The following is a 10,423-nucleotide window of genomic DNA, read 5'->3' as shown; positions in this document are numbered from 1 at the left end:
CGCCTGGAAACTTTTAATTGTAAGCATGTAAGCATGACTTACTAGGGAGTAAGCATTAGAGAACGATATTGGCCAAGGGGAAAGGCATTTCTGGATAATAGCAGTATGTTACGGGCTCTTTAGAACCTCTCTTTTAATTCCTCTCCTAGCTAATTGCAGAAAAGCAGTGTTTCAACACTACCAACCAATGTAAATCCAATCTCCATAGGTAAGTTTAAAGCGAGAGAGAGAGAGAATTGTTATAATTATGTAATTATTAGGGGTTGTTGGATTCTGTGTGTAACAAAATTCAGCTTTCTCTCTGCTGTGGAAATATTTTTGTTGTTAAGTTACCCCCATCAGTAGGTGAGTTAGAGTGTGAGTGAGCTCTCATCATCTTTGCACATGCTCAGCTCTTGATGTGTATCTTGTCTCTGTGTGGAGGCATCTTTGAATATCCACTGTGCTTGCAAAACACCTCCACTCCAGACTTGCTGGGCTGGGCTTCCAAATAGGAAAGCCTTTACTCACTGGTACCCCTTATAGCTTCTCTCTGTTTAGTTTCCCAACTGGTCTTAAAGGCTGATAAACAATGGGAAATGGAGGCAAGAATATGCGGATAAGCAGAAGCATCTCCCTCATCTATCTGTTCACTCTCTCCACGAGGTCTACACCAGCCTCCTGCAACCTAGTCCCTTCCAGATGTCTTGGACTGAAACTCCCATGGTGTCTGGGACCAAATACCTAGACCGCACCAGGTTAGCAAAAGCTATCCTACCTTGCCCATTCCCTGAGTGGGGAGGGGGCAGCCAGGCTGCATCTCCAATTGAATTGTAGCAGAACAGCATCTCGTAAACCTTGAAAAGAGAGACATTTGGCAGGGCCTTTCTGGTTTCAGCACATTCTTTCTCAAGCTTATATGTATTTATATATTCTGTAATATGGGACACTTAAAAAAGAAGCAAACCCAAATGATGCTTGTTGAAAACAGGCCTATGTGGGAAAGGGGGGAATAAAATTATGAGGAATGCCCCTCCCCCAATGCTTTGGCAGAGGCAACAGCCACTAATTCACACAGCTGAATGGCAAGTCTCAGCCTGCATTATTTGTTTGTGTTGAGTATATATCCTCCTGCCCCAATTCATGCTTTTCTGCATTACCTCATTCAGGAGGCTGAGAGGATTATTTTGAATGCAATAACCCTCCAAAGGGCCCCAGAAATAAGCCATTGTGCAAACACAGATGGGAGGGAGGTTTCCGTTTCAGAAAATGTGCTGGGTGAAGACACGGATGTGTGTGTGTGTGTGTGCGTGTGTGCGTGTGTGTGTGTGTGTGTGTGTGTGTGTAAAAGGATAGGGAAGCGGTTTATACTTATGGCTGTGCAACAATGGCTTTGTCTTGGGTAATAGGGTTGGGAATGGGAACCCCCGTCTTCATCATTTCAGCCCAGCTCCTGCTTCTTTGGCTCATGTCCCTTGCCCGATGGACGTTCTGCATAGCATTGCACCTGAGCTGGTGTCAAATCTTGGGTAGAATGGGAATAAATGTTGATTTGCTCTCAGAGTTTGGCTTACAAAATTAACCCTTCGGCCCTGCTTCCTTTGCAGTGCTGTCCCCAATCTGTCTCTTAGTCCCAGCAGCACTGAAGTCTCAAGAGTGAGGCTTTGGATGATTTATGGCAGATACTTAGAAAGACATACCAATGCCATAGATGGAAAAGTTTCCCCTCACAACTTACCAGAAGGTTTCCCCAACTCCCTTGCACATGTTAACACACACACACACACACACACACACACACACACACACACACGATTCTTCCTCTTTCCCTATGGTGCAGCTGCCAAAGGCAGAATACCTTAAGAAAAAGACTCTTAAAAAAGCTAGCAGTGATTCCCATAGAATAATCACCCAAGAGTTTGTTTTCTCTGCACCTGAATTTCAAATACAGCAGGTGGAATGCATTAGCATGCTTGCATTTTTATCTCTCTGTGTTGAAAAAGATTGACTTGGAATTGGGGAACAATTTGTGAATGCTGGAAACTTATTACAGATGAATTGTTGTTTCCCCCCTGGTACAGGATCATTTGAATTGATGAGCAGAATGTGGATTTGCATTTGTCTGTCCAGAAAATACTTGCAAATTCTGCTATAAAAAAAATCAGATACTTGATGGTTTATTTAAAAAAAAAAAAAATTATGTTCTGTTGGGACATGAAGATGTGTTATGGAAAAATTATGTTTGAGAAATAAAATTCCAAAATAGTCTTCTTTCTCATTGTGCAACATCTTGGCACAATGCAATGTTTTTCTCCCTCTCTTTTGTATGCATATCTGTGCTTCTCAAGATGCTTTTAACAGGTATGATTCCAAGGAATGCATTATTTCTTCTTTTCTTTTCTTTTCATTCTGCCTTCTCTAAATCCGAGAACATTATATCTCCATAAAACCATAGTGTTGTTGGATGATGCATCAGGCTCCAGTTCCTGCCTTGTTTTCCTCTCTCTTTTTTAAAGCTGCAAATATCCTTGTGGCTTTACTTAGCACTTTAGCTTAGCAATTGTTTCTTTAGCTCAGGAAACAGGAAGCTGTTTATTAGGCGGGGGGGGGGGTCATCTAAGTGGTCCATCTCTTTCTCCTGTTAGATGGGATCTTGTGGCTCTGTAAGTACCGGAACTTGTTTTATACTAGAGATTACAACTATTGGAACATGATTTGAGGTAGAGATTGCATTGCATGCTGAAGATAAGAATTAGAATCCAGAACTTAGGGCTTTCCCAGGCAATCCACTTACTGAGCAATAGATGTGCATTTGCTGCTCATTTGTTGTTTGGGAGCCTATGGGGACATCCCGTTTTCACAGCGCTCAACCCATAATATGGTAAGGAAAAGGCATGACTTTCCCCAGCTAGCTGGCTTTTGTGTCACATAAATGTCAACAGCACTCCCCAGCATCACTGTTGATGAGTGGTGCAACTTTCCCCTTCATCATGTGACTAGTTTCTAAAAGTTTTTCTTTTTCCAAATATTGAGACTGTTCTTGCTGTGCCACTTAAGTACAGCAGTGTCCATGTGCCCCTTTACTACACAGGTGGCTTAGATGCTTTTGAATTCCAGTTGCCATGACCTCCGGCCAGCATGGCAGAAGTTGTAGCCCAACAACATCTGGAGGTCAATAGGTTACTCACCCCTGCTTAGTGAAGGGCTTCAGACCCTGCAGACTGGAACAGGTTATATCACGCTTTCAACAAAAGGCAATGGCCAATTCCATGCATCTTTTAAAACAGGGGTTGCTAACCTAATGCCCCCTAGATGTTCTTGGACTATAGCTCATATAATACCTGACCATTAGCTATGCTGGCAGGGGGTGATGAGAGTTGGAGTCCAACAACTTATGGAGGGTATTATAGTGGTTGCCCCTGGTTTAGTGTGATGGGAATAAGACACAAAGGGTTGTAGCAAGCTTTTGCCCCTCCTCCACCTTAAAGCTGTTTTTCAAACAAGCCATTGTTTACGATGACTGGACAAACTATGGTGAAGCAAAGCTAACAGGCTCCTCCTCCCAGGGACATGGGATGAGAGGAGAGTGCACAAGCCTGAGGATCGCTGCAGTTTATTCTTGTCACAATAAACCATGTCTTATGTGTCTGAATGCAGGGTCAATATATTTGGTGTGAATGGGACATTGTGTTGGTACTCCTGGATCGGGATCTCTGTGAATGCAGCACTAAGCAGAAAACATGGTGTGTTTTGCCATTATCTAACAAATCTTCCTGATTGGCAATATGCCTACGATTACGTTTTTGATCTCCACCCCATCAAATGCACATCTGGGGTGCCCCAAACCCATGCCACTGTTCTAAGTTTTGCCTTGTGTTGCTAGCATCCTGGCTGTTCTTGTTTTCTCCTTCCCATGTAGCTAGCCTTGGTCTGCAGGTTCCCCTTTTTGCTTCCTCTCTGGGCATCCCAGTCATAGATTTTTCCTTCTGCAAGAAGCAGAAATTATATGAAAAAGCAGAGTTGCTTGATGACAGAGCCCCAGTTGGCCAGCAGGCTAGGAGCAAGTTCCACCTAGTATTTATTTTCTTCCTATTAGAAGACAAGGTGGCCATGTGGAAGGAAGTGCTTAATGCAGCTTGGTATGTGTGAATAAACACAGAGGGAGCAGGGTCTGCTCCTTCTTGCATTCTTCACCAACCCCACTATATACTACCCTCACCAACCGCCTAACCTATTGCCAACCCACCTCCCGTTACACCTCATCCTAACCCCCTTCCTCTGTTTACACCTCTTAGAGCTCAGCAGGAAAAAAAAACCTCTGCCCACAACTCACCAACCAGCTCCCTGTATCCCCAAAGGCATATTTTCCTCGGGCAAGGCAGTGGTGGGGGCCACCAGCCCCATCAGTAGAAGCCCTGTGCAATAATAATCATAATAATACTTTATTATTTATACCCTGCCCATCTGGTTGGGTTTCCCCAGCCACTCTGGGCGGCTTCCAACAGAATATTAAAATACAATAGTCTATTAAACATTAAAAGCTTCCCTAAACAGAGCTGCCTTCAAATGTCTTTTGAAAGTCTGGTAGTTGTTTTTCTCTTTGACGTCTGGTGGGAGGGCAGTCCACAGGTTGGGTGCCACTTCTAAGAAGGCCCTCTGCCTGGTTCCCTGTAACGTGGCTTCTCACAGCGAGGGAACTGCCAGAAGGCCCTTGGCACTCGATCTCAGTGTCTGGGCAGAACAATGGGGGTGGATTTCAGCAAAAATCCTGTGCACGGATTTCTGGGGCTGTTTGGAGAACCTTCAAAACAGTTGTGTGGGGGAGACAGCAGGTATAATGTTGAATTGGACTCAATGTGTGTGTTTGTAAGTATTATGTAGCTAGAAACATGCAGCATGCAATTTTGGACTCATGCAAAGGGCTGCTAAAAGCATTGGGTGAGCAAAGTTACATTTGTGTAACTTAATTCAGTTACTGAAGTTGAGGGCAAGACTCTGCAGACAGCTTTTCAGCTAGTTTGCCAGATTTGCTTGTCTTGGATACATGGCTGTCCATGTGACTATATGGTCCTTAAACAGCGGGTCTCCTGTGTCTGTCCAGTTAGATAGCAAATGGTAGAAGCTGATTCACTGATATGCAACAGATGGCTTTCCCACTTCCTGAGGGAGTTCGACTGTGTGTCCCCCCCCCCCTTTGTTCCAGCTACACACTGAGAAATGAGCACGTTACAGTTGAACTATGGAGTACGGTATATCGGAAGTGGTACAAATCTGGAAGTCTTCTGAATAGTGTCTTCTGCTCAGTGCTATGTGCTAGGCCTGACATGTGCATATGCTGATGTATTTGTGGCTGTGATGTCAGTGTTGTTGTTGTCTTGCTGCATTGTTTGCACCCAAAAAGGGAGTGGGAGTTGCATCCCAAACCTCAGCTTTATGAAGTCAGTACTGGATACTATCTCTCTGTCTACTTAGCTATCTAATCATTGCATTTATATACCCTACCCTTTTCTCCAAGGAGCTCCATGAAGGTTCACCCTTCCTCATTTAATCCTCAAAACAACCCTGCGAGGTAGGTTAGGCTGAGAAGCAGTGAGTGGTCCAAAGTCACCCAGTGACAGCTCATCTGCACTTCCATTTGTCCCCTGATTCCTTCCATTTGTGCTCTGATTTTTGGTCGTGGGCGGGTCTGAGAGGTTCTTTTTTTTGTCCTGCTGCTTTTCCCAGAAAAACCTGCTGTTTACTGCTGAATCAGAACAAAAACCAATCTGCTGAAAACTCGTTTGGCATTGGCTCTTATTCAGCAGTAAACGGCAGGTTTTCCCAGGGGGGAAAAAGAACCAATTGGGCCATTGGCCAAGTGGGGATTTGAACCCTGATCTCCCAGGTCTTAGTCTGGCATTCTAACCACTATGCCACACTGGCTCTCTAACACAGGCTGTGCTAGAACTGATTCTGATGTGATTGTCCTCTTATTGTAGAAGGATAGGGTTGGGTTTTTTTTAATACTCTGGTAAGTTGGGTAAGAAAGAGGGAAGGCAAGTGTGCATTTTGTGCAAGAGCTTTAAACCATTTCAGGGAATGCGCATCCCTGCAGCATGCAAACTTTGCAGTGCCTTTTGCTGCCTTAAAACCGGAACAGATTTGTTGTGGGCATCATCTTTGGCAAACTGGAGCCCACTTCATCCAAGGCAAATGTGTGTCTTCCTATTTGTGTACAGCAGGGGACACCAACCTAAAGCCCATGGGCCAGAAGTGGCCCACTGAAGTCGTTTGACCGGCCCACGAGCTGCCCATGAATCAAGCTGCCTGCTTGCACACTTTGTTAAACCGGCGTGGTGTGGAGACTCACTTTCGCGGCGCCAGAAATCGCATCTGCACAGATGCCGAAAATTGCGGGCACACGCGATCCGGCCCATGGAGGGATCTCCACGGACCGATCCGGCCCAGGCAAGATAAACCTTGCTGAACCCTGGTGCAGAGCAGCTGCAGACCCTGAATGCCGAGCAGGCTTGCCCAAATGCTCCTGTTTAGGAGCGCAAGCCTTCATCAGCACATTCCACAGGGGAGACCCAGTACGCATCCCTCCATCTTGGGTGATGGATACATATTCGTGTGGACTCGGCATGGGAGCAGTGCACATGCACACAACCCTCGCCCGGCTCCCCCTCCCAGCTCCAGAGGGCTCATGGGAAAGAAGTGGTGGTTGCCTGCTGGTGGAGACCTTGGCAAGAGCGTCCGCAAAGGGTGGAGCATTGCACTGTTGCTTTTTCCATCTTTCCATCATCACCAGTAAATGTTCTTAGAGGGAGCTAATGCTGCTCTTAAAGTGCGCTTCCTATGGTAACAGCTCACCCTTCCCGTTACCGCCTCTCAAGTTGCAGCTCGTCAGAGCAGCTTATGGCTGGCAGGGAGGGGTGTGGGAGTCAGCGCCATGTGGGAGGCTGGGAATTTTAATTTGATCTGTTTCCTGACTGCCTTTGTTCATCCCTCTCCCTTGCTTTCCATGGCACTGGAGGGTGGTGACGGGTCTGAGAGGCGCTTGGGTTCGGAGGAAAAGAGAAAGGCCAGAGCGATGCTGCTTCCCATCTGGGGCGGGAGAGGGAGGCAGTGCCTGCGGACTGCAGCTTCTCTGCCTGAACCGCTCCAATATTATAAGAATTCTTATAAATAAACTGTGCTGACGAGGTTTTCCGTAGCTTGTGGGAAGTTAACCGAGAGACAGAAGATTGGATCCTAGACAACGGGCCAATAAAAAGGACAAGGGGTTCCCTAGGTTGACATGTGGCAAGTCACATCCCTCGGCTGATTTGCAAATGCTTCCTGTGGCTGCACCCCCCCCCCCACTTTGCAGAGCTTCCATGCTTTCAAGAGCTGCAGCTATTCACAAGGCAGAGTCTTTCCTATTCTTTTGCCTACGTGCTAAGAAAGATTGCATCTGTTGTACTACTACCTCTCGTGCAACTATTTCCTGCTGGAAAAGAAGGAGGCCCCGCTTTGAAAGAAAGCAGGAGAGGGGATTTCTCAACTCTCCCAGACAAACCTGGAGGTTCTAGCTACTGAGACACTGTTTCACATGAGATGGTGTAACAGTTGGGATTGGTTTTGTAATACGGCATCTCTCCTTGTTGTCAGCATTGTGCGACTGCTTTAGAAATGCTCCGTGCACTCCTACAGTCGTTGCTAGCACTGCAGCTCTCAGTCGTGTGTGCTTAAATCCTGAGGGTAGCAATTAACAGCATCGCTGTTACACATGACTGTACCTTGGCAGTGCAGTTCCTGCACTGAAACATGGGAAGCTGCTTTGCACCAAGTCAAACCAACGGTCCATTGGGCTCAGTGTTGCCTCTACTGCTTGGAAGCAATTGTCCATTATTCCGGACAGGGAATCTTTCTCAGCCCTGCCCAAAGGCTGCAAACCCATAAGTGAGTGCAGCCAATCAGAAATCGTGCCTTGGTTTTCGAACGTTTTCGGAAGTCAAATGGATTTCTGGAATGGTTTCCACTTGAAAACTAAGGTACGACTGTATAATCCAAAATGAATTCTGGCTGGGGGGGAGGAGAGCTCTACATATTGTCATATTGTTTTCATAATTTTTGACCTTGTAATATATCGCAAATCATGATTTTGTGTGTGTGAGTGCTGCGCAAAAATTACAATGTGGGGAAAATTGGGAAGCCACCCAATGTTTCTCTCAATTCCTGCAGCCCCTGTTAACTGCTGGATCAACTCTCCCCTGCCTCCTGAAGGGAGCAGCAAATCACAAAAGCAGTCGCTGGCAAAATTCACAACAAGGGGGAAACCATGAAGCCAGCCAGTGCTTCTACATAGCTTCATCCTTATTTCAGACATTGTGACATATCGGTATATTGCAGTGTTTAGCGAGTGGTATATCATCATGTTGAAAACCACGTATTGCCCAGCCCTACTGTTGATATTAACCCATAGAAGTTGATAGAATGGTTCCAAAAAGCAACAATATCGTCATACTATGCTACTTTATGGCTTAAAAAAAATTATACAGATGCAGTTTCACATTTTAAACAATATTTTTTGCAGTACTAAAAGAATAACTTTAACACCCCTCTTTCTCTCTGCAAAAATGTATAAAGCAAACTGATTTCTAGAAAACTTCAATGAGCTTTTAAAAAAAAATTCAGAGGTGCATTTTTCACACACTTCTTCAGGATTCCTCCTTGTTGCTCCATAACTCAGTATTCGAATCTCCCATTGTTCTAGACACATTTTTGCGACAGGGAATTTAATTAGTGAGAGCAATTTCTGATCTCTGGGCACTGTGCTGTGCCTAAGATTTCCAATTAAAACTGCCACTGCTGGAAGGAAAAGAGGACCCTTTTCTGCCTCCCCACTTCTAGCTAGTCTCTGAAGGCTGGAGAAGAGACCCTCTTAAGAATATTAGGGGGGTGGGCAGCAGAAGGACTAGACCATGTGAAAAATGAACATAATATTTTACCTGCAGTTCATTCATTTTCAGCTTTGTATTCTTGTGATTTAAAGAGTGCACCTAGACATTCTGTTGTTGCACCCATAACCTAAGTTGAAGGTGCCATTTAGCTCCTAGGTTTCATATTTCAATTTCTAACATTCTCACAACTCTGCCATTTTAAGAAGCTCCCATACCAGAAATTGGGTTGGATCAATGATAACTTTATATACTTTGTTGGGAAACCCCGTACTATACACAGATCACTGTAATAATGGAGCAAACAGTGGGACTCTGTATAGGGTTCCCCCCATGTTTTATTTTAATTCTTCTGCTTAGCTCTGGGATTAGTCAGTATCTTTTTTTGTTGCTTATGAGTTATATGTGGCAGAATGCATCAATATCCTGTGCTGTGAAGGGCAGTATAAAAAGATGGACGTTTCTTTGGGCAAGCAAGGCGTGTGGAAGCAAGAGAACTTCCTTCTTCCCCTCAAGGACCAAGGGTGTGGTATTTTGCCCACTGGTCGAAAGGAGAAATGGATGAGTCACGAGGAAGGCAGTGGAGGGCAGAGTCACTTTAGCACCAGATGCAGAGGAGAGGGAACTGTTTGGCCTTTCCAGATAGCAGCACAGACACATCTGCTTTCCTGAGTCTTGCAGTTAGGGTGAGAGGCCCCTTTCCATGTGTGGATAAGGAAACCCACAAATTTCCCAATAAGCTCCAGGTAGAGTAGATTTAACATGGTGTAAGCAGCAGCCCACTGGAGGTATCAGAAGGAGTTGTATTTTCACACGGGTGTGAGAGAGAAAAAATGAGAGGTAGTGCTTCTGCAGTGACCAATGTGCAGAAAAGAGGACAAAATGGTTTTGTCTTAATCATGGATCAGGCCCAATCACCTTCTCAATCCGGCCTGTAGACGGTCCGGGAATCAGCATGTTTTTACATGAGTAGAATAGAATATGTGCTTTAATTTAAAATGCATCTCTGGGTTATTTGTGGGGCACAGGAATTCGTTCATTCCCCCCCAAAAAAATATAGTGTGGCCCCCCCACAAGGTCTGAGGGACAGTGTACTGGCCCCCTGCTGAAAAAGTTTGCTGACCCCTGGTCTTAAGTATAAGACTGTGGCTAACAGAGGCGCCATCTCACCCTTAGGATTGTGGGTGCCTGCCACTGTAACATAGAAGTGCCTGTATATCGTGCGTGTGACGTCACATGTGCGCAATGCCGTGTCACATTTTTGGATGCCCCCAACAACTGGGGGGGGGAGTAGACCAAACAGAATGGTCTGCTGCTTGTGACCATTTTCATCTGAAAAATAGCACGGAAGGAAAGCGCCAGAAAATCATGTTCTCCCTCCCCATTGCTTATGGTCAGATCCACAGCTGTATTTTAATAATCATTATCATCACCACCAATAAATCAGGACACCCAATCCTGCTGCTACCATATAAAGAACACTTTGGCCCTTAGGCGAGCCATTATTGTCTCAGGCTCATCTC

The 10,423-nt window shown here is 45.3% G+C and overlaps 1 protein-coding gene across 18 annotated transcripts in view; it reads left to right on the top strand.

Moving 5' to 3' along the window:
• Positions 1-10,423, top strand: part of ATP2B4 (ATPase plasma membrane Ca2+ transporting 4) — a 168,430-nt gene that overhangs the window by 50,643 nt on the left and 107,364 nt on the right. The gene's annotated exons all lie outside the window — the stretch shown is intronic.

This window comes from Podarcis gaigeae, assembly GCF_964106915.1.
Source record: "Podarcis gaigeae genome assembly, chromosome: 6".
NCBI classification, from domain to species: domain Eukaryota; kingdom Metazoa; phylum Chordata; class Lepidosauria; order Squamata; family Lacertidae; genus Podarcis; species Podarcis gaigeae.
The sequence above is the reverse complement of the archived record's forward strand: the minus strand, read 5'-3'. Positions and strand labels throughout refer to the sequence as shown.